Source organism: Glycine soja, chromosome 3, assembly GCF_004193775.1.
Source record: "Glycine soja cultivar W05 chromosome 3, ASM419377v2, whole genome shotgun sequence".
Taxonomy (NCBI): Eukaryota; Viridiplantae; Streptophyta; class Magnoliopsida; order Fabales; family Fabaceae; genus Glycine; species Glycine soja.
The window spans coordinates 26596914-26622394 of record NC_041004.1 but is presented as its reverse complement, the minus strand read 5'-3'; positions in this window follow the sequence as shown (position 1 = coordinate 26622394).

The window sequence follows — 25481 nt, the reverse complement described above, 5'->3', positions numbered from 1 at the left end:
ACATGGCCATCCACATCATGGAATCAAGGGAGCAGCAGGGAGGAAGATGATGTGGGTTCCAAAACACAGGACTGTTAGTCTTGTTTGTTCATACTTCACTTAGAGCATCAGCTAAGAAGATTGGTACCTAGATAGCGGCTGTTCCAGACACATGACAGGTGTCAAAGAATTCCTGGTGAAAATTGAACCTTGATCCACTAGTTGTGACATTTGGAGATGGTTCTAAAGGAAAGATCACTGGAATGGGAAAGCTAGTCCATGATGGACTTCCTAGTCTGACAAAGTACTGCTGGTGAAGGGACTGACTGCTATGTATCATCACATAGTCAGCTGTGTGATGAAGGATTTCAATGTAAACTTCACAAAGTCAGAATGCTTGGTGACAAATGAGAAGAGTGAAGTTCTAATGAAGGGCAGAGATCAAAGGACAATGTACCTATGGACACCCAGAAACCAGTTACTCCTCCACATGTCTATCCTCCAAAGAAGATGAAGTCAGAATATGGCATCAAAGATTTGGACATCTGCACTTAAGAGGCATGAAGAAAATCATTGACAAAGGTGCTGTTAAGGCATTCCCAATCTGAAAATAGAAGAAGGCAGAATTTGTGGTGAATGTCAGATTGGAAAGCAAGTCAAGATGTCCCACCAGAAGCTTCAACATCAGACCACTTCCAGGGTGCTGGAACTACTTCACATGGACTTGATGGGCCTATGCAAGTTGAAAGCCTGGAGGAAGAGGTATGCCTATGTTGTTGTGGATGATTTCTCCAGATTTACCTGGGTCAACTTTATCAGAGAAAAATCAGACCCTTTGAAGTATTCAAGGAGTTGAGTCTAAGACTTCAAAGAGAAAAAGATGTGTCATCAGAGAATCAGGAGTGACCATGGCAGAGATTTGAAAACAGCAGGTTACTGAATTCTGCACATCTAAAGGCATCACTCATGAGTTCTCTGCAGCCATTACACCACAAACAGAATGGCATAGTTGAAGGAAAAACAGGACTTTGCAAGAGGCTGCTAGGGTCATGCTTCATGCCAAAGAACTTCCCTATAATCTCTGGGCTGAAGCCATGAACACAGATGCTACATCCACAACAGAGTCACACTAGAAGAGGGACTCCTACCACCTGTAGAAATCTGGAAAGGGAGGAAGCCATCTGTCAAGCACTTCCACATCTTTGGAAGTCCATGTTACATTGGCAGAAGAGAGCAAAGGAGAAAGATGGATCCCAAGAGTGATGCAGGAATATTCCTGGGATACTCTACAAACAGCAGAGCATATAGAGTATTCAATTCCAGAACCAGAACGTGATGGAATCCATCAATGTGGTTGTTGATGATCTCTCCAGCAAGAAAGAAGGATGTCGAAGAAGATGTCAGAACATCAGGAACAATGTAGCAGATACAGCTAAAAGTGAGAAAATGCAGAAAACTCTGATTCTGCTACAGATGACCAAACATCAACCAACCTGACAAGAAACCCTCCATTAGAATCCAGAAGATGCACCCCAAGGAGCTGATTTATGGAGATCCAAACAGAGGAGTCACTACAAGATCAAGGGAGATTGAGATTGTCTCAACTCATGTTTTGTCTCCAAAATTGAGCCCAAGAATGTGAAAGAGGCACTGACGATGAGTTCTGGATCAATGCTATGCAAGAAGAATTGGAGCAATTCAAAGGAATGAAGTCTGGGAGCTAGTTCCGAGCCCCGAGGGAACTAATGTGATTGGCACCAAGTGGATCTTCAAGAACAAAACCAATGAAGAAGGGTGTATAACCAGAAACAAGGCCAGACTTGTTGCTCAAGGCTACACTCAGATTGAAGGTGTAGACTTTGATGAACTTTGCCCGTTGCTAGACTTGAATCCATCAGATTTTACTTGGTGTATCTTGCATCCTCAAATTCAAGCTGTACCAGATGGATGTGAAGAGCGCTTTCTGAATGGATACCTGAATGAAGAAGCCATGTGGAGCAGCCAAAGGGTTTGTAGATCCACTCATCCAGATCATGTATACAGGCTCAAGAAGCTCTCTATGGATTGAAGCAAGCTCCAAGAGCTTGGTATGAAAGGATAACAGTTCCTTACACTAACAGTATAGGATGAGAGGTATAGGAAGGAGGAATGACAAGACTCTCTTTGTCAAACAAGATGCTGATAATTGATGATGCACAGATATATGTTGATGACATTGTGTTTGGAGGGATGTTCGAATGAGATGCTCGACATTTTGTCCAACAGATGCAATCTGAATTTGAGATGAGTCTTGTTGGAGAGCTGACTTATTTTCTGGGACTCAAGTGAAGCAGATGGAAGACTCCATATTCCTCTCACAAGCAAGTATGCAAAGAAATTGTCAAGAAGTTTGGATGGAGAATGCCAGCCATAAAAGAACACCTGCACCTACTCACTTGAAGCTGCAAAAGATGAAGCGGACCAGTGTTGATCAAAGTCGTACAGAAGTATGATGGGAGCTTACTATATTTAACAGCTAGCAGACCCGACATCACCTATGCAGTAGGTGTTTGTGCAAGATATCAAGCCAATCCTAAGATAAGTCACTTGACTCAAGTAAAGAGAATCTGAAATATGTAAATGGCACCAGTGACTATGGGATTATGTACTGTCATTGTTCATTCAATGCTGGTTGGGTATTGTGATGCTGATTGGGCTGAAGTGCAGATGACAGAAAAAGCACTTCTGGTGGATGCTTCTATCTGGGCAACAACTTATTTCATGGTTCAGCAAGAAGCAGAACTGTGTGTCCCCTATCTACGCAGAAGCAGAGTATATTGCAGCAGGAAGCAGCTGTTCACACTAGTTTGGATGAGACAGATGCTGAAGGAGTACAATGTCGAACAAGATGTCATGACATTTACTGTGACAACTTGAGTGTATTAATATTTCTAAAAATCCTGTTCAACACAGCAGAACCAAGCACATTGACATTAGACATCACTATATCAGAGACTTGTTGATGATAAGTATCACACTGAGCATGTTGACACTGAGGAACAAATAGCAGATATTTTCACAAAGGCTTGGATGCAAATCAGTTTGAAAAACTGAGGGGCAAGCTGGGATTTGTCTGCTAGAGGAATTTAGCACTACTGCAATCTGAACGTGCCAAACGAATCACTTAACATTAATAGCACGTTCACCGAACCAAAGCAAATTCGACCGTTGCTTCACACCGCCCTCTACATTCTCATTCAAATTATATTTTCGTGCTTATCTCGTTTTTGCATTCCCAAAGCTCTCAGAATTTACCGAAATCATTCCAAACGCTCTGTTTTTCATGGCTCTCACCAAAAAGAAACTTCAGCTCCTGGTTCACCCCTCTGTACCATCATCTCCGCACCAGGAACAACCAGAATTCAACATCCAACCATAAAAATAATTCCTGGTCAAGCTTCTGTCCCTAGAAAACTGGTTCCCAGAAGACAACAGGGAGTGAAGATTCTGAAAACCTAGCCTTGCAACAAGTCCTAGGGAAGTAGAACGGAGATGGACAAGAAAATCCGCAGTATTGTGAGTAGCATTTTGAAAGACGCCTCTGTTCCTGATGCTGAGAAGATGTCCAACATCCTCCACCCAGATGTGCTGTCCTGAGTGTGTGTCCAATCTCCCGATTGTTTCTGCGATGTTGAGAAAGATGTTCCAAACATCTTCCGTGCCAAATGCTGAAGTACTCTCTTCCCCCAGCAAAGAGAGATCAACAGAGGAAGATGATCAAGCGACAAGGAGACCCCTGCACCAGGGCACCAGAACCTGCTCCAGGTGACTCATTGACCTGAAGAGGTAGAATCTGAGAGGAACCCATTGCCAACAAGTTGGCACCTGGATTGCAGAAAGATAACAAAGCAGAAAGGGAAAAACCCCATCAAGAGGTCTGGACGAATCAACTATGGCCCAGAAGAAGAGCACTCCAATCACTCTACCCATCCAGAGAGAGCAAGTGCAATCCCTTCCAAGAAGAGGAAAGAAATTTCCTCATCGATTCTGATGGATGATGTCGAACTAGATGTCTCGACATCAAAGAGGGCCAAGAAATCTGGGAAAAAGGTGCCTGAAAATGTCCTGATGCACCATTGGAACAACATCTCTTCCACTCCATTGGCAATGTGAAAGGTGAAATTGTGTATCAACGAGATTGCTTGAAAAGAGACTGGGAAGATGCCTTGGATTGCAAGGAGACATGGACCTCATAAGGCTGCTGGACTCTGAAGACGTAACCAAGTTGGGAGACTGTATGAGAGCTAGTCAGGAATTCATTGTCAACATTCCCTCTGACATACAAACAGAAAAGTGATGATATCAAAGAGTGTTTGTCAGAGGAAAGTGTGTTAGATTCTCCCCTGCTGTGATCAACAAATACCTGGCAGACCAACGATGGAGTGTGGATATTGTGTCTCTGACATCAAATTGCCAGGAAATCAACTGCCAACACTAGTTTTGTTGGTTTTGTTAATTTGTTAGTTGTGTTAATTTGTTAATGTTGTTAGTTTCGTCGGATTTTCAGTTTAATATTTTGGGTCAATTTCATGTGCACGTACGACTTTGCATGTTTTTCTTTGAATTACAGGATATGTTCAAGAAATGGGTAATTGTTTTGAAATAAAAGTTCTTGACATTTTGTGACTTGAAATCCTTGATTCTCTCTACATGTCATGATAGTTTTGGAAAGCTCAATTTGAAAGTGATGATTTTACCTTTGTGAGAATTTGAGCCATCCATCATTATAATCATTTGGTGTGTTTTGCCCCATTGATTGGTTGCACAATAGCCTTGGCTTGATTCTTGTTGATGCGTCCTAATTCACATGCATATTTGGAAATGATTAAGGCAATGTTGTTCTTATAAGCTTCTAGCCAAATGGACTTACCTTGAATTAATTCCTTTGATAGCCCTTTTGGGCCTTGTTTTCCTTTCCTTGTTTTGAAGCTCACTACAAGCCTTAAGTGAAAAACCATGATATTACCATATCCTTAAGGAATTTTGGAGCTTTGGAATTGTTTTGGGAATAAGTGTGGGGGGTTTTTGTTTCATTGGACAACTTGTTTTGTTGGCTATGCTTCATGATGTATTTTGGGCCATACTTGATGTACATTGTATATTGGTTAAATGTTGGACATGCTGAATGAAATGTTGTTTCTCAAAGGCTAAAGAGTAAAAAAAAAAAAAAAAATCAAAAAAAAAATCAAAAAAAAAAATTTGAAAAAAAAAGAAAAAGAAAAGCAATAAAGTTGAGTGAATAAGATCTTAAATGGCACAAGAATGATGAAACTCTTGGTTCTACTCTTCATGTTTAATTTTTATCTTTACTTCTTTTTATTTTTTTTAATATGCACTTATTCCCCTTTGCTCCTCTATTCCTTTGGGATTTAGCCACTTATTCCATATTTCTCCATACCTTGTCCTTGGCCCCATTACAACCTTAAAAGACCTTTTGATCCTCATGTGCTTGTGTTTATGGGTTGATTGTCAATTTTAGAATCTTGCCAAGTTTATGTGGTGTTTGCTTTCATGGGTGCTTTGAGGGTAAATAGTAGCCTAGACACTTGAGAGATAGAGTGTATATCTTGTGAGGCTTTATCACTTTTCATTCTTGAGCTGATTAACTATTTTTCCATGATTGGGTTGCTTGGATGATTTTCATGAATGTCTTGACTTTTTGGATCTCCTTATGTTAGATGTTACCCATTCCTTGCATTCCTTGATGTTCATTGAGAAATATGTGAATGTTTTTGTTTGTCTCCTTTTCATATCCTTGGATTTTGTTCTTTGTTTCATTTTGCCCAGGAGTGCAAAAGGCTAAGTATGGGGTGTTAGTGCTTAGCTCTACTGAGTTTTAAAAGATTGGCTAAGATTTTGTTAAAACATAAGCACTTAGACAATGAAGGAAAGCTGGAGTTGCTGCACATGATGTCCAACGTTATGTCAAAGAATAAGATCGGGCTGCACAATGCACAAGGCAAAATGAAATGTCAAATGAAGAATTGAAGCTGCAGGATTCACGATGTCGGATACAATGTCCAGGACATCCTGCCCGAGAATACTGGAGTTGTTGTACAATGCAAGATAAAAGTCAAGTAGTGAAGCTGCAGGATCCACGATGTCGGATACGATGTCCTGACATCCGGCCCGATAATACTGGACATATAATTCTGTTATATCTTTAACAGATTATTGTGCAGTTGGCAAGAGATAAGAAGATCTATCTTTAGGAACGAATTAAAAGATAATTAAAGTTCGAATTTCAAAGTAGAAGAGTTCGTTCAGGGATTAAAGATTAAAGATAAAAACTAAAAGATCAAACTGCATCTTTTAGATCTTTAAGTGCAGATTTTCAGGAAGAATGATAGATCTCATCCAGCACAAGATGTTGCAGCCCAGATAAGCACACTGCTATATAACCATGGAGGCTGCACGAGTTTTGTACCAAGTCCGGGATTGAAGAGTTATTTTGTGAGTTTTAGGACTTGAGTGTTTTGTGAGCCACCTTGATGTTACTCTAACATCAAGTGTTGGACCTGAGTGTGTAGAGTTGATCTCTAGTGTGTAGAGTTGATCTCTAGTGTGTAGAGTTGATCTCTAGTGTGTAGAGTTGATCTCTATTGTTCAGAGAGCAATCTCTGGTGTGTCTTTGAATTGATTGTAAACACGGGAGTGTGAGTGAGAGGGAGTGAGCGGGGTTCTCATATCTAAGAGTGGCTCTTAGGTAGAGATTGCACGGGTAGTGGTTAGGTGAGAAGGTTGTAAACAGTGGCTGTTAGACCTTGAACTAACACTATTTTAGTGGATTTCCTCCCTGGCTTGGTAGCCCCCAGATGTAGGTGAGGTTGCACCGAACTGGGTTAACAATTCTCTTGTGTTATCTTCTTGTTTAAACTGTACACACTGTCAAATATAATCTGCATGTTCTGAAGCGTGATGTCGTGACATCCTGTACGACATCTGTCCCCAGTATCAGAATTTCAATTGGTATCAGAGCTGGCACTCGAAATCACTGAGTGAGATCTAGGGAGATAAATTCTGATGAACATGGAGAAAGAAGGAGGACCAGTGAACAGACCACCAATTCTTGATGGAACCAACTATGAATACTGGAAAGCAAGAATGGTGGCCTTCCTCAAATCACTGGATAGCCGAACCTGGAAAGCTGTCATCAAAGGCTGGGAACATCCCAAGATGCTGGACACAGAAGGAAAGCCCACTGATGGATTGAAGCCAGAAGAAGACTGGACTAAAGAAGAAGACGAATTGGCACTTGGAAACTCCAAAGCTTTGAATGCTCTATTCAATGGAGTTGACAAGAATATCTTCAGACTAATCAACACATGCACAGTGGCCAAAGATGCATGGGAGATCCTGAAAACCACTCATGAAGGAACCTCCAAAGTGAAGATGTCCAGATTGCAACTCTTGGCTACAAAATTCGAAAATCTGAAGATGAAGGAGGAAGAATGTATTCATGACTTCCACATGAACATTCTTGAAATTGCCAATGCTTGCACTGCCTTGGGAGAGAGAATGACAGATGAAAAGCTGGTGAGAAAGATCCTCAGATCCTTGCCTAAGAGATTTGACATGAAAGTCACTGCAATAGAGGAGGCCCAAGACATTTGCAACATGAGAGTAGATGAACTCATTGGTTCCCTTCAAACCTTTGAGCTAGGACTCTCGGATAGGGCTGAAAAGAAGAGCAAGAACTTGGCGTTCGTGTCCAATGATGAAGGAGAAGAAGATGAGTATCACCTGGATACTGATGAAGGGCTTACTAATGCAGTTGTGCTCCTTGGAAAACAGTTCAACAAAGTGATGAACAGAATGGACAGGAGGCAGAAACCACATGTCCAGAACATCCCTTTCGACATCAGGAAAGGCAGTAAATACCAGAAAAGGTCAGATGAAAAGCCCAGTCACAGCAAAGGAATTCAATGCCATGGGTGTGAAGGCTATGGACACATCATAGCTGAATGTCCCACTCATCTCAAGAAGCAGAGGAAAGGACTTTCTGTATGTCGATCTGATACAGAGAGTGAACAAGAAAGTGATTCTGACAGAGATGTGAATGCACTCACTGGGAGATTTGAATCTGCTGAAGATTCAAGTGATACAGACAGTGAAATCACTTTTGATGAGCTCGCTGCATCCTATAGAGAACTATGCATCAAAAGTGAGAAGATTCTTCAGCAAGAAGCACAACTGAAGAAGGTCATTGCAAATCTGGAGGCTGAGAAGGAGGGACATGAAGAGGAGATCTCTGAGCTTAAAGGAGAAGTTGGTTTTTTGAACTCTAAACTGGAAAACATGACAAAATCAATAAAGATGCTGAATAAAGGCTCAGATACGCTTGATGAGGTGCTACAGCTTGGAAAGAATGTTGGAAACCAGAGAGGACTTGGATTTAATCCTAAGTCTGCTGGCAGAACAACCATGACAGAATTTGTTCCTGCCAAAAACAGCACTGGAGCCACGATGTCACAACATCGGTCTCGACATCATGGAACGCAGCAGAAAAGGAGCAAAAGAAAGAAGTGGAGGTGTCACTACTGTGGCAGGTATGGTCACATAAAGCCCTTTTGCTATCATTTACATGGCCATCCACATCATGGAACTCAAGGGAGCAGCAGTGGAAGGAAGATGATGTGGGTTCCAAAACACAGGACTGTTAGTCTTGTTGTTCATACTTCACTTAGAGCATCAGCTAAAGAAGATTGGTACCTAGATAGCGGCTGTTCCAGACACATGACAGGTGTCAAAGAATTCCTGGTGAACATTGAACCTTGATCCACTAGCTATGTGACATTTGGAGATGGTTCTAAAGGAAAGATCACTGGAATGGGAAAGCTAGTCCATGATGGACTTCCTAGTCTGGACAAAGTACTGCTGGTGAAGGGACTGACTGCAAACTTGATCAGCATCAGTCAGCTGTGTGATGAAGGATTCAATGTAAACTTCACAAAGTCAGAATGCTTGGTGACAAATGAGAAGAGTGAAGTTCTAATGAAGGGCAGCAGATCAAAGGACAACTGCTACCTATGGACACCTCAAGAAACCAGTTACTCCTCCACATGTCTATCCTCCAAAGAAGATGAAGTCAGAATATGGCATCAAAGATTTGGACATCTGCACTTAAGAGGCATGAAGAAAATCATTGACAAAGGTGCTGTTAGAGGCATTCCCAATCTGAAAATAGAAGAAGGCAGAATTTGTGGTGAATGTCAGATTGGAAAGCAAGTCAAGATGTCCCACCAGAAGCTTCAACATCAGACCACTTCCAGGGTGCTGGAACTACTTCACATGGACTTGATGGGGCCTATGCAAGTTGAAAGCCTTGGAGGAAAGAGGTATGCCTATGTTGTTGTGGATGATTTCTCCAGATTTACCTGGGTCAACTTTATCAGAGAAAAATCAGACACCTTTGAAGTATTCAAGGAGTTGAGTCTAAGACTTCAAAGAGAAAAAGACTGTGTCATCAAGAGAATCAGGAGTGACCATGGCAGAGAGTTTGAAAACAGCAGGTTTACTGAATTCTGCACATCTAAAGGCATCACTCATGAGTTCTCTGCAGCCATTACACCACAACAGAATGGCATAGTTGAGAGGAAAAACAGGACTTTGCAAGAGGCTGCTAGGGTCATGCTTCATGCCAAAGAACTTCCCTATAATCTCTGGGCTGAAGCCATGAACACAGCATGCTACATCCACAACAGAGTCACACTTAGAAGAGGGACTCCTACCACACTGTACGAAATCTGGAAAGGGAGGAAGCCAACTGTCAAGCACTTCCACATCTTTGGAAGTCCATGTTACATTTTGGCAGACAGAGAGCAAAGGAGAAAGATGGATCCCAAGAGTGATGCAGGAATATTCCTGGGATACTCTACAAACAGCAGAGCATATAGAGTATTCAATTCCAGAACCAGAACTGTGATGGAATCCATCAATGTGGTTGTTGATGATCTAACTCCAGCAAGAAAGAAGGATGTCGAAGAAGATGTCAGAACATCAGGAGACAATGTAGCAGATACAACTAAAAGTGCAGAAAATGCAGAAAACTCTGATTCTGCTACAGATGAACCAAACATCAACCAACCTGACAAGAAACCCTCCATTAGAATCCAGAAGATGCACCCCAAGGAGCTGATTATAGGAGATCCAAACAGAGGAGTCACTACAAGATCAAGGGAGATTGAGATTGTCTCCAACTCATGTTTTGTCTCCAAAATTGAGCCCAAGAATGTGAAAGAGGCACTGACTGATGAGTTCTGGATCAATGCTATGCAAGAAGAATTGGAGCAATTCAAAAGGAATGAAGTCTGGGAGCTAGTTCCGAGACCCGAGGGAACTAATGTGATTGGCACCAAGTGGATCTTCAAGAACAAAACCAATGAAGAAGGTGTTATAACCAGAAACAAGGCCAGACTTGTTGCTCAAGGCTACACTCAGATTGAAGGTGTAGACTTTGATGAAACTTTCGCTCCTGTTGCTAGACTTGAATCCATCAGATTGTTACTTGGTGTATCTTGCATCCTCAAATTCAAGCTGTACCAGATGGATGTGAAGAGCGCGTTTCTGAATGGATACCTGAATGAAGAAGCCTATGTGGAGCAGCCAAAGGGATTTGTAGATCCAACTCATCCAGATCATGTATACAGGCTCAAGAAAGCTCTCTATGGATTGAAGCAAGCTCCAAGAGCTTGGTATGAAAGGATAACAGAGTTCCTTACTCAGCAAGGGTATAGGAAGGGAGGAATTGACAAGACTCTCTTTGTCAAACAAGATGCTGATAACTTGATGATAGCACAGATATATGTTGATGACATTGTGTTTGGAGGGATGTCGAATGAGATGCTCCGACATTTTGTCCAACAGATGCAATCTGAATTTGAGATGAGTCTTGTTGGAGAGCTGACTTATTTTCTGGGACTTCAAGTGAAGCAGATGGAAGACTCCATATTCCTCTCACAAAGCAAGTATGCAAAGAACATTGTCAAGAAGTTTGGGATGGAGAATGCCAGCCATAAAAGAACACCTGCACCTACTCACTTGAAGCTGTCAAAAGATGAAGCTGGCACCAGTGTTGATCAAAGTCTGTACAGAAGTATGATTGGGAGCTTACTATATTTAACAGCTAGCAGACCCGACATCACCTATGCAGTAGGTGTTTGTGCAAGATATCAAGCCAATCCTAAGATAAGTCACTTGACTCAAGTAAAGAGAATCCTGAAATATGTAAATGGCACCAGTGACTATGGGATTATGTACTGTCATTGTTCAGATTCAATGCTGGTTGGGTATTGTGATGCTGATTGGGCTGGAAGTGCAGATGACAGAAAAAGCACTTCTGGTGGATGCTTCTATCTGGGCAACAATCTTATTTCATGGTTCAGCAAGAAGCAGAACTGTGTGTCCCTATCTACTGCAGAAGCAGAGTATATTGCAGCAGGAAGCAGCTGTTCACAACTAGTTTGGATGAAGCAGATGCTGAAGGAGTACAATGTCGAACAAGATGTCATGACATTATACTGTGACAACTTGAGTGCTATTAATATTTCTAAAAATCCTGTTCAACACAGCAGAACCAAGCACATTGACATTAGACATCACTATATCAGAGAGCTTGTTGATGATAAAGTTATCACACTGGAGCATGTTGACACTGAGGAACAAATAGCAGATATTTTCACAAAGGCATTGGATGCAAAACAGTTTGAAAAACTGAGGGGCAAGCTGGGCATTTGTCTGCTAGAGGAATTGTAGCAACTACTGATATCTGAACGTGCCCAAACGAATCACTTAACATTAATAGCACGTTCACTACTGAACCAAAGCAAATTCGACCGTTGCTTCACACGTCCCTCTACATTCCTCATTCAAACTTATATTTTCGTGTTAATCTCGTTTTCTGCATTCCCCAACAGCTCTCAGAAATTTACGAAATCATTCCAAACGCTCTGTTTTTCCATGGCTACCTCACCAAAAGAAACTTCAGCTCCTGGTTCACCCTCTGTACCATCATCTCCGCACCAGGAACAACCAGAATTCAACATCCAACCGATAAAAATAATTCCTGGTCAAGCTTCTGTCCCTGAGAAACTGGTTCCCAGAAGACAACAGGGAGTGAAGATTGCTGAAAACCCTAGCCTTGCAACAAGTCCTAGGGAAGTAGACACGGAGATGGACAAGAAAATCCGCAGTATTGTGAGTAGCATTTTGAAAGACGCCTCTGTTCCTGATGCTGAGAAAGATGTTCCAACATCCTCCACCCCAGATGTTGCTGTCCTTGAAGCTGATAAAGATGTCCCAACATCTTCCACCCCGAATGTTTCTGTGCCTGATGTTGAGAAAGATGTTCCAACATCTTCCGGCCCAAATGCTGAAGTACTCTCTTCCCCCAGCAAAGAGAGATCAACAGAGGAAGATGATCAAGCCACAGAGGAGACCCCTGCACCACGGGCACCAGAACCTGCTCCAGGTGATCTCATTGACCTTGAAGAGGTAGAATCTGATGAGGAACCCATTGCCAACAAGTTGGCACCTGGCATTGCAGAAAGACTACAAAGCAGAAAGGGAAAAACCCCCATTAAGAGGTCTGGACGAATCAAAACTATGGCCCAGAAGAAGAGCACTCCAATCACTTCTACCTCATCCAGACGAAGCAAAGTCGCAATCCCTTCCAAGAAGAGGAAAGAAATTTCCTCATCTGATTCTGATGATGATGTCGAACTAGATGTCTCGACATCAAAGAGGGCCAAGAAATCTGGGAAAAAGGTGCCTGAAAATGTCCCTGATGCACCATTGGACAACATCTCATTCCACTCCATTGGCAATGCTGAAAGGTGAAAATTCGTGTATCAACGGAGAATTGCCTTGGAAAGAGAACTGGGAAGAGCTGCCTTGGATTGCAAGGAGATCATGGACCTCATCAAGGCTGCTGGACTGCTGAAGACTGTAACCAAGTTGGGAGACTGCTATGAGAGTCTAGTCAAGGAATTCATTGTCAACATTCCCTCTGACATAACAAACAGAAAGAGTGATGAGTATCAAAGAGTGTTTGTCAGAGGAAAATGTGTTAGATTCTCCCCTGCTGTGATCAACAAATACCTGGACAGACCAACAGATGGAGTGGTGGATATTGCTGTCTCTGAACATCAAATTGCCAAGGAAATCACTGCCAAACAAGTCCAGCATTGGCCAAAGAAAGGGAAGCTGTCTGCAGGGAAGCTAAGTGTGAAATATGCAATCCTGCACAGGATTGGAGCTGCAAACTGGGTACCCACCAACCATACCTCCACTGTTGCCACAGGTTTGGGTAAATTTCTGTATGCTGTAGGAACCAAGTCCAAATTTAATTTTGGAAACTATATATTTGATCAAACTGTTAAGCATTCAGAATCCTTTGCTGTCAAATTACCCATTGCCTTCCCAACTGTATTGTGTGGCATTATGTTGAGTCAACATCCCAATATTTTAAACTACACTGACTCTGTGATGAAGAGAGAATCTCCTCTATCCCTGCATTACAAATTGTTTGAGGGGACACATGTCCCAGACATTGTCTCGACATCAGGGAAAGCTGCTGCTTCAGGTGCTGTGTCCAAGGATGCTCTGATTGCTGAACTCAAGGACACATGCAAGGTGCTGGAAGCAACCATCAAAGCCACCACAGAGAAGAAGATGGAGCTGGAACGGCTGGTCAAAAGGCTTTCAGAAAGTGGCATTGATGATGGAGAAGCAGCTGAGCAAGAAGATGAAGCAGCCGAGGAAGAAGAAGAAGCTGCTGAGGAAGAGGAAGATGCAGCAGAGGATACTGAATCAGATGATGATTCCGAAGCCACCCCATGATCATCAGACCTTTATATTTTTTTTTGCTTTTCACTAGCTATAGGGGCATGTCCCTTTGAACAATGGTTTACTATGGGTCTGTAATATTTGCACCTTAAGCTCATGCATTCTACTTTTGTCAAATTCTGTCTAAAAAGGGGGAGTAATAGTAGTATTATGCTTGCTATTATGCATGATTTTGAGCAGTAGGATACTATGTATGCAATAGTCGTATTATGCATGATTGATACGATGTATGGCAGTAGGATACGATGTATGCATGATTCATGATTTTGAGGGGGAGTTGTATGTATATGACTTTGAGGGGGAGACTGCTGCTGCTGATGATGACTGATGTAAGCTACTAGTAACTGATAGAAGATGCTGCAGTAAGAGCATGAAGACAGGGGGAGCTGAAAGCTGATGTCACGAGAGATGTCTTGACATCCTGGAAAAGACTAGTAGCTGATAGAAGATGCTGCAGTAAGCATGGAGACAGGGGGAGCAGGAGCAGAAAGCTGATGTCACGTGAGATGTCTTGACATCCTGGAAACGACTTGCAACTTGTCTAAACTACAGATTCCGCTGTGCTTGATTACTCTGATAATGAAAGTTGCTGATCCCACTTGCATAACTGCTCGTACCTGCTCAGGAAGTGTCTAAGTATGTTTTAGACAAAATTTGCCAAAGGGGGAGATTGTTAGTGCTTAGCTCTACTGAGTTTTAAAAGATTGGCTAAGATTTTGTTAAAACATAAGCACTTAGACAATGAAGGAAAGTTGGAGTTGCTGCACATGATGTCCAACGTTATGTCAAAGAATAAGATCGGGCTGCACAATGCACAAGGCAAAATGAAATGTCAAATGAAGAATTGAAGCTGCAGGATTCACGATGTCGGATACAATGTCCAGGACATCCTGCCCGAGAATACTGGAGTTGCTGTACAATGCAAGATAAAAGTCAAGTAGTGAAGCTGCAGGATCCACGATGTCGGATACGATGTCCTGACATCCGGCCCGATAATACTGGACATATAATTCTGTTATATCTTTAACAGATTATTGTGCAGTTGGCAAGAGATAAGAAGATCTATCTTTAGGAACGAATTAAAAGATAATTAAAGTTTGAATTTCAAAGTAGAAGAGTTCGTTCAGGGATTAAAGATTAAAGATAAAAACTAAAAGATCAAACTGCATCTTTTAGATCTTTAAGTGCAGATTTTCAGGAAGAATGATAGATCTCATCCAGCACAAGATGTTGCAGCCCAGATAAGCACACTGCTATATAACCATGGAGGCTGCACGAGTTTTGTACCAAGTCCGGGATTGAAGAGTTATTTTGTGAGTTTTAGGACTTGAGTGTTTTGTGAGCCACCTTGATGTTACTCTAACATCAAGTGTTGGACCTGAGTGTGTAGAGTTGATCTCTAGTGTGTAGAGTTGATCTCTAGTGTGTAGAGTTGATCTCTAGTGTGTGGAGTTGATCTCTATTGTTCAGAGAGCAATCTCTGGTGTGTCTTTGAATTGATTGTAAACACGGGAGTGTGAGTGAGAGGGAGTGAGCGGGGTTCTCATATCTAAGAGTGGCTCTTAGGTAGAGATTGCACGGGTAGTGGTTAGGTGAGAAGGTTGTAAACAGTGGCTGTTAGACCTTGAACTAACACTATTTTAGTGGATTTCCTCCCTGGCTTGGTAGCTCCCAGATGTAGGTGAGGTTGCACCGAACTGGGTTAACAATTCTCTTGTGTTATCTTCTTGTTTAAACTGTACACACTGTCAAATATAATCTGCATGTTCTGAAGCGTGATGTCGTGACATCCTGTACGACATCTGTCCCCAGTATCAGAATTTCATGGGGGGTTTTGATGTGCCATCATTTTCTTCTATTTTCTAAACCCTTTTTGCACCATTTTAATTATTGATTGGTCTTAATTGTCAATTAATTAGGCAGTTTTATTATTTGGGCTCATTTAGCTAATTTGATGTTTTTAATCTAATTTCAGGAATTAATGAAACATTGGGCTTAAATCCGGATTTTGGTTGTGGACTTGAAGAGGGCAAATAAAGCAGCGCTTACCTTAGTTAATTTCTAATTAGGAAATTTTGCAATTTTATTTTATGTTGTTCAGTGTTTATTTCGTTTTAGGCCAGAGTATTGTAATAGGGCCCAGTGACTCTGAGTGACTCTTTTTAAATAGCTGCCTTGGGATTCATGCAGGGCATTCTATTCTGCTATGCTATTTTCATTATTCAGAGCTTTGGTTTTAGGTTTTCACGTTTTTCTGTGCCCTTGTTACAGTTTTCGTTCTTAATGCAAATTTCCGTTTTCTGCTTCTAATTACGGGTTCATTCTTGCTTCTTCTTCTACTTTCATTTACGTTTCTGTTCATTTACGTTTCTGTTCATTTACGTTCTTGTTCATTTACGTTTCTGCTTCATGTTTCATTTGCGTTTTCTGTTTGAATCCATGGAAGGCTAGATTTTCTGGTGTTGTTTCCTTTTGAGGACGAAGCCCAACTCTCTTTGAGGTTTCGTTTGTAATGTGGTTTCCTGGCAGTTTTCCCTTCACCAGTTATCCCAATTTCGTGAATATTAATCAGTGCACGCTTCGTGTTCGATTAATTGCCTCTGAGCCTAACTTGCGTTCATGCTTAATGGACGAAGGGCTAACTGGTGTATGTGGTGCCTAATCACGTATTGAAAACCCTAAGTTGATTTTCGCTTAGTAAATTGAAATAGGGTTGGATTAAGTGGTTGACTGTTAGGGACGAATTCTCCATAACCCAGGATAAGAGAGTGGCTTCTGAATCAGAGGAAACAACCCGTTTTTAATATTAGTAGTTTCGTATTCCATTTTATTTGTCTGCTCTTTAATTACCAAACAACCAAACCCCCCCCCCCCCATCGTTACTGTTACTGCAAGTATATTATGAACATTTGGCTTGTCACTGCTCGTTGGGAAACGACCTAGGATCACTTCCTAGTTACTGCATTTTCATGTTTATTTGATTCGGGTACGGACTCGATCAGTCTTCATCCGGGAACTCAGGGTGCATCGGCCGATAATCCTGGAGGGGTTGCTGGGCCAAATAATCTGCCAAGGTGCTTCCCTTTACCGCCTTTTGGGTGACGTACACAATATTGAATTCAGATAGTAGTACCTGCCACCTAGCGATTCGTCCCGTGAGGGCCGGTTTCTCAAAGATGTATTTCACAGGATCCATTTTGGAGATAAGCCATTTGGTATGACTGAGCATGTACTGCCTAAGACGATGTGACGCCTATACCAGGGCGCAGCACGTCCTTTCCAGCATTGTGTAATTCATCTCACATGCGGTAAACTTCTTGCTTAGGTAGTAAATGGCTTGTTCCTTTATCCCAGAGTCATCGTGTTGACCCAACACGCATCCCATAGACTCGTCTAACACAGTCATGTACAGGAAAAGAGGTCTTCCCGTTACAGGTGGCATGAGCACCGGGTGGTTTGCGAGGCTCTATTTGATCTTCTCGAAGGCCTCTTGGCAGTCACTGTTCCACAGGACTGCCTGGTTCTTACGTAATAGCTTGAAGATGGGCTCACATGTAGGGGTGAGTTGTGAGATAAATCTCACGATGTAATTCAACCTGCCCAAGAAACCACGAACCTGCTTCTCCGTGCGTGGCTCTGGCATTTCAAGAATGGCCTTCACTTTCTCGGGATCTATCTCTATCCCTTTCTGGCTCACAATAAATCCTAGCAACTTCCCCGATTTTACCCCGAAGGTGCACTTGGTTGGGGTTAACTTCAATTGGTATTTCTGCAACCTTCTAAACAGCTTACGCAGATTGACGAGGTGTTCGTCCTCAGTCCGAGATTTGGCAATCATGTCATCTACATAGACATCTATCTCTTTATGCATCATGTCATGGAACAATGCTACCATGGCACGCTGATAGGTTGCCCCAGCATTTTTCAGCCCGAAGGCCATCACTTTGTAGCAGAACGTTCCCCATAGGGTGACAAAAGTAGTTTTCTCCACATCTTCGGGTGCCATCTTTATCTGATTATACCCTGAGAAACCATCCATAAAAGAGAAAAGGGTGAACATGGTTGTATTATCTACCAATATATCAATGTGTGGCAAGGGAAAATTGTCTTTAGGACTGGCTCGGTTTAAGTCCCGATAGTCTACGCACATTCGTACTTTGTCGTCCTTTTTTGGGACTGGGACAATGTTGGCCACCCACTCCGAGTATCGAGCTACAACTAAGAAACCCGCATCGAACTGCTTTCTCACTTCTTCTTTGATCTTTAAAGACATTCCGGGTCTCATCCTTCGTAGCTTTTGCTTAACTGGGGAAGACCCAGGATTCAATGGCAACTTATGCTGCACAATGTCAGAGTCCAGACCGGGCATGTCTTGGTAGGACTATGCAAAGACGTCTTGATATTCTTCAAGAAGGGTTATCAAGCCTTGGCGGATAGGTGCGTTCATACCGATTCCTACTTTTACTTCTTTCTTTCCCTCTCCGGTCCCTAAGTTTACCAGTTTGGTTTCCTCTTGGTGAGGCTTCATTTCGCGTTCTTCCTGAGCGATCAACCTCTCCAACTCTGGTGAAAGGACGTCCTCTTCCTCTTCTTCGTTTATCGTTTGGCTCACATCTCGGTGAAAATCGATTGTCAAACCCTCGTCGTTAGGATCCTCAAAGACTTGACCCTCATATCTATGCCAATCAAGACAAAAGAAACAAAAACATGCAAAATGATATGAGAAAAGGGGGAACTGCAGGAACAGATGAAACAAGATCTCTTTGTTTATTTAATAAGATAGGTTTCACAAAACAAAAAAAAAAGGAATCTATAGCCTCTAATTACATTGAATCAGCGGTATAGACCTCTGACTGGCTTATCACGCGCCAGTTCCCCACTTGGGAATCGGGATGGCAGGGCCGCACGAAATTTGGCGGGTCTTGTGGGAAATCCTCTCCTACGGATGTTACCTCTTCCTCGAACATTATTCCAGCACTGGTGAAACACTAGCTAACATGGTCGGGCCATGCCCTATCCGCCCAGAGTCTTGACGGCGCATTCCTCCTTCCTGGCATCCTGGGTTCATACCCTAACCCATATTTGTACGGGTTTCCCTTAATATCGACCACGTCGGCATTCCCGAGGCCGTCCTTGCCTAGACCCATTCTGGGCTCATATCCGTGCTTGAGCATCACCCGTGCCACCATTATGGCCGCGTTAGAGAGAGAAGGTAGCAACGGGCTCGTTTCCACAAAGGCACAACTCACCACCTCGAAGGATTGGAAAGTTGTTTCCAATGATTCTTCGGCTGCTTCTACATATGGTGCGGAGGAAGGGCAGCTCACCAACATATCCTCTTCGCCTGACACTATCACCAAAAGTCCACCAACTGCGAACTTCAATTTCTGGTGAAGCGTCGAAGGGACCACTCCCAGCGCATGAATCCAAGGTCTTCCCAAGAGGCAGCTGTAGGCGGGATTTATGTCCATCACTTGAAAAACCACATTGCAAGTGTGGGGGCCTATCTGAATGGGGATGTCGATTTCCCCCATCACTTCCCGCCGACTACCGTCAAAGGCTCGTACCACCATCGAACTTGGTTTTAGACGTGACGCACTAAAAGGAAGCTTCTCCAAGGTGGTCTTTGGCATCACATTTAAACTTGAACCATTGTCGATGAGTACCTTAGCGATGACATGGTCCATACATATGACTGACACATGTAGAGCCTTGTTGTGCCCTCTCCCCTCAATGGGAATCTCTTCTTCCGCAAACGTGATATAATTATTGGTGGTTATATGGTTAACAATGCCTTCAAAACCCTCAACTGAGATGTTGTGTGCTACATGGGCTTCGTTGAGGACTTTTATCAACAGTGCATGATGAGGCTCGGAGTTTATGAGCAATTCGAGCAAAGAGATTCTTGCCGGAGTTTTATTCAGTTGCTCAACTACTTTAAACTCTCTTTGTTGGATGAGACGAAGGAACTCATGAGCCTCTTCCAAAGTCATCGTCTTTCCTTGAAGACCTTCTTTCTTTTCAGCTTCTTTTACCACCGGAGGATCCACTTCTTTCGAGGGGGTGGCTACGTCTGTGGGATCTTGGACCATGGGCGCTTTCCCCTTAGAGGGCAATTCCGCCGAGTGAGGGGGAGCGAATACTCGGCCACTGCGGGTTACGCCACTGAGGCCGGTGATGTTGGTCACCTTGGCTGACAAAGAGTCAACTTCGGTTGCAACTCTTTCTCCAAAAGCGGGAGGGGTATACTTCCACGGAACAGCCTTATTGCTTTGATATGCAAACGGCGTCGGCTTGGGCGCTGTCCTAGTGAAACATATTACTAGGGCTTTGGGGGTTGGGGGAACCTTCCTTTCTTCCGACTACATGCAAATCTGTGGTTCTTCCCTCCCTCATTTAGACACTTCGAGCTGCCCCCAATCCATGAGCCGTTGAAGCAATTCTTCCACTGTGGGACAGGTTTCCATATCGTGTGATTCCCCGATATGAAACAAACATTCGTCTCCGCCACGAGAGACCATGCATACCGCTTGTTGCGACTGGTAGATGAACCGTCTAGATGTTGTGTCCGGGAGCTCCACTATGGTATGCACACTTGGCATCCGAGTTGTACCACTTGGGGTATGGTGGCTGGAAGACCTTTCCGGGTATGGCCACCACCAAATGATTTTCCAATAATGAAGGCCACAACTCGGAGTATGCCATGGGAATAGGAGAGAAATCATCTCTCGGAGGGGTGTGCCGTGCATTATTATAGCTCGCGCCAGGAGTTGTATTATTGGCTGGCCGGGGTGTGGCTGGAGTTGTGTGTTGGGCAGGCGTTCTTTCTGTCGTGGGAGGTCCTTTCACTTGAGTTGATAGGGAACTCCCGACTCGGATCGAAAAGTTCGGGGGGTTGTGCTGGTATGAATTTAGGACATTTTGGGGAGCTTTCATCCATGTTGGGGCGATGGTCACCGCGTGGGTATCTCCTTCCTTTTTCCTCGTGCCCACCACTGGGACTCTTCTGTTGTTGTTGGGGCAACGTTGGAGGCATATTCAAACTTTCCTTTTCTCAGTCCGGACTCGATTCTTTCTCTGGCTAAGACGAGGTCCGCAAAGTTAGCTGGCATGTATCCTATCAGCTTCTCATAGTAGAACGTAGGCAACGTATCTACCATAATTGTGATCATCTTCCTCTCAGTCATGGGCGGGATGACTTGGGCTGCAAGATCTCTCCACCTTTGGGCATATTCTTTAATGGACTCATGTTCTCGCTTGGTCATACTCTGAAGCTGGTTCCGATTAGGAGCCATATTCGTGTTGTATTGGTACTGCCTAATGAAGGCAGTTGCCAAGTCTTTCCATGACCGGACCTGAGAAGCTTCCAGATTGGTATACCATGCCACTGCTGCTCCAGCTAAGCTGTCTTGAAAGAAATGCATCAAGAGCTTTTCATCCATAGAATATGCCCCCATCTTCCGGCAATACATCCGAAGATGTCCTTTTGGACATGTCGTCCCTTTGTATTTATCAAAATCTGGTACTTTAAACTTGGGAGGGATGACGATGTCAGGTATAAGACACAAATCCGCTAAATCCGAGAACGGGTAATTGCCGAGGCCTTCTACCGCTCTCAGCCTCTCTTCAAGTAAATCAATCTTTCCCTTATCTTTTGAAAAGGGAACGGATTCTTTAACGAGTGCGGGTGGAAACGGGACATGGCGAACTATGTTTGGTTGGGGCAATTCATGGGGGGTCGGATCCTTGAGGGGAAGGAGAGGGCCTAGATGGGCCTCTCCTTCATCATCTTCTTGCAAGGGATAGTCGGCATAAGGAGGGAGTTGCCCCTTGAAGGTAGGGGCTTGGCTCAAATCATCTGGAGCGGTACGAGGAGTGAAGTCTGGAGGCAAACCATAAGGATAGGCTTAAGGACTATACCTCCGACCGAACACTGTTGTGTTTCTGTCTCGGCCCAAGTTTATTGCGGGCTGTAGCATCGATTCCGCTTCCCTAGCTGTATTGGAAGCGGTCGCCGTTGCATTATCTTCTATAGTTTTCTGAAGCTTTAGCATGGCCTCCGTGATAGAAGCCATATGATCTTTTAAGGTCGATAGGTCGGCCTTCATCTGTTCTTGCACTCCCTCTTCATTATCCATTTTATTGGATCGAGTGTTATAGGGGTGCCTTTGCGCTTTCTTAGTTATGGTGAGTTCCCTAAAGAAACAAACAATGGTGAGTATGCCACCAAAACATGAATATGCTAATGAATGATCAGAGCACTTGGATCCACCTCAAGGCCCTTTTTTAGATAACGTGAAGAGTTGCAGAACTTCTCATTTTATAAAAAGGAACAAAGCTTTTATCTAGCCAAGATCATACAAAAGTGTTACAATAGAACCTAACGGTTTCTAATTGTATGGGACATCAAATCTATCATGTGTTGACAGTAATTGATTAGCCCGTGAATTTCCTCGGGGGCTGTACACACTTTAGCGATGGCCTTTACTTTGGCTAGTAGTCGCGGGAGGTCTTGACTTCCATTCAAGGTCAAGGCGAACCTATCCATCCACATGGTCGCTTCTTGATGCAATGCATCAATCACCCTCCCTCTTGCTTCCTTCTCGGCATACGCTTGCGCGAAATCTTCTACTAGCTTTTGTTCATGGGTCAAAGACTAGTTTAACTCTTCCTTGTACTGCCCTATGATGGCTAGCATGCTTCGCTCCGTGGCTTCCAAGTGTTGAGCCAAACTCCTCTTGGATCAATAGCAAGCAAATAACTCTTCCTTTAAGATCATGCCATGCACCCGTGACTGGTCCTTTTCCTCTCTCCGGAGCTTGAGTTCATTGTTGCTGCCCCACAAAGCTCCTCAGAATTTATCTCGGCCATTTTCCTCCTTGCGGGCCCTTTTGGTTTCTTGTTCAAGGGCTCTTGCAGTGGCCGCGTTTTCCTCTCGTAAATCGGTGCACTCTTTCTGGATGTTTGTAGCGGCTGACTTGAATTTTTCTTTGGCGAGCCTTGCCTTTCCTAGCTCTAATTTTAGAGCTTGGATTTCTTCATCCTCTTCCGGAGCTTCGAAATTCTCCTCATTGACAACTTTCAACTTGGAGAGCCAATCTAACCCTCGTGTATGAACTCTTAGCCATTCATGATAACCACCGATAATGCCATTACGAATGCCCCTAAGTTCTTTATCCCTCCTCAACGGACTTCTCCACGCCTTGTGGACTCTTTGTACAACCTTGAGACTTTGAGCACCGAAATCTCTCACAAGGAAAGGCGAGAGGCTCTCTTCCGTTGGCGCTCCCCTCATGGGGTACCCTAGTTGTCTTATGGCAAGTGCGGGATTATAGTTAATACAACCCCTCGTCCCCATCAACGGAACGTTAGGGTAGTCCCCACATGAGAAAAGAACTCCCTCCTTTCCTTCCTTCCATCGAGGAAACCAATTGATTGTGCTGCCTCCTATCCCAGCCAAGTGTTGGTCCCAATCAACTCTTCTCTTCTCGACGCACGAGCGATAACTTTGAAGCGGACACGGGTGTCTTATGTCTTGTTGGAATAGGTGCGAAACCAACCACACACAAAGAGCGGGTAAGCAGCAAATGATCCGTGTGCTGTTCTTCCCGCACCTTCGGTCGAATGTATCAAATAAGTCCACCAAGATAGCCACCACTGGGCTCTCCTTGCTATGGTGATATGCAAGGAAAGCATCAATTGCGGCTAGGTCCACCAAACCATCCACATTCGGAAAGAGGACAACCCCAAAGATCAACAAAGCTAGTATATCCGCAAATGGGACCCACTTTTATTGACTTGCCATATCCCTTGCCTTGCCTTCCAAGTATTTCCGCGGTATGCCCACTATGCCGTTTCGAGTTTGCTTTATATAATCCAACTCTCTCTCCGAATCTCCGACCACAGCTGCAATCTTGCTCAAAGAGGGAAGAAACCCGGAGAAAAGATATGGTTTTCTTCCCCCAAGAGGGCATCCTAATATCTCCTCAAATTCTTCAACAGTCGGTACCATTTGGAAGTCCCCAAACGTGAAGCATCTCAACGGCTGGTCATAGTATTGGGCGAGGGATACAATAGCTTCCGTAAATACCTCCACTGCGGTCAAATCTAAAATCTTTCCGCACACTTTGCGGAAGGCTTGCCTTTGGGGAGGTCCCATCAATCGTCCCAACTCCTTGAGGTTGGTGACATCTAGACCCTTAATCTTGACTTGATAAAATCTTTTTCCGTTTTGATTTGTCCCCATCATTTACCTAAAAAAGGGGTGGATCAAGACTCCGATATGAATGATGCAATGCGCATGCATGAAAACGGAAAGCAAACAAAACAAGGGGTAATTCACATATGCGATATCAAAAAAGATCCATCTTTTTAATACTACGTTCTAGGCATTATGGGGCCTCAACGTGTGTATTAAAAAGTGACGTATTACTCTAGAGAAACAAAACATCATTAGCAAAACTATATTTCATGTGCTATTCGCAGAGAAATGCATGAGAACAAATGGCACGGAGCGTGTTTGCTCTATGCCCTTATTTGGGAACCTATAAGATAATATCTAGGGGTCTCTAATAACTACTCCCAATGATTCATAACTCACATGGCTATTTTCTAGAGGTATCATCACTCAAGATAACAATATTGTGGCGGTATGGAATACCAGCGACAATATATTATAAAGAGAGAAAGCTCTAGACGAGGTTTCACTATTATCAAGCAAGTCGGAGACCTAGCATGATCATAGATTCACCTCCACTCCTTAAATTCTCATGAACCCGGGTATAGGGAAAATGTGGAAAAGACAGCAATTATTACATTTTACACAGTTCAACAAATGCACACACAAAGTTTCACAATTCCACAATTCTTTAAAATAAGCCTAACTCACAAAAACATATCCCCAGTGGAGTCGCCAACTGTCGTAACATGCCTTTTTGCGGGCGAGCGAAGCGAGGCTCACAAGTGCACTTTCCAAAGGAGGAAAGATGCGCGGAGTCACCACCAATGTTTATTTGTGGAAAACGTCGGAAAAAACCGAAGGAAACCGGTCAAAATGAATAGTCCAAGTTCGGGAGTTGTATTTACGTTTGAGGAAGGTATTAACACCTCTCACGTTTGTCTCAAAGGACAACAACCTATTTTTTAGAATTGTGTGAAATTGTGTTACCTTAAATTTTATTTCTTTTTTATTTTTGAGGTCGACAAAAGCGAGGCTCTTGCTCCTACGTACCCTCCATCGAAGAGGAAATCAGACCTACGTAGTTCTTTTTTAGGGGTGAATCAAGCGATTCTTTTTACTTGGAAGGTGATCATTTAAAGACTTTGGACCTTAAAAACGATCCATTTACTTGGTAAGAAAAACTGAGATATTGAACTTTCAAATCCTTTTTAGTGATTTTTTTGTGGACGAGCTTGACTTTGCGGGTTGATTTTAGCCTTAGTTTCGCTTTAGTTATTAGTCAATTCAATTAAGAAAGAGAAATCCCAAAGAGAAACATTCGATTGATTTTTCGCTTTATTTTACTAAAAGGTATTTTTTGATTATTATATTATTATTTTACCTCTTTTTTTTATTTCCAACGTGGTTACGACACGACCGAACAGTCGGATTTCATTTT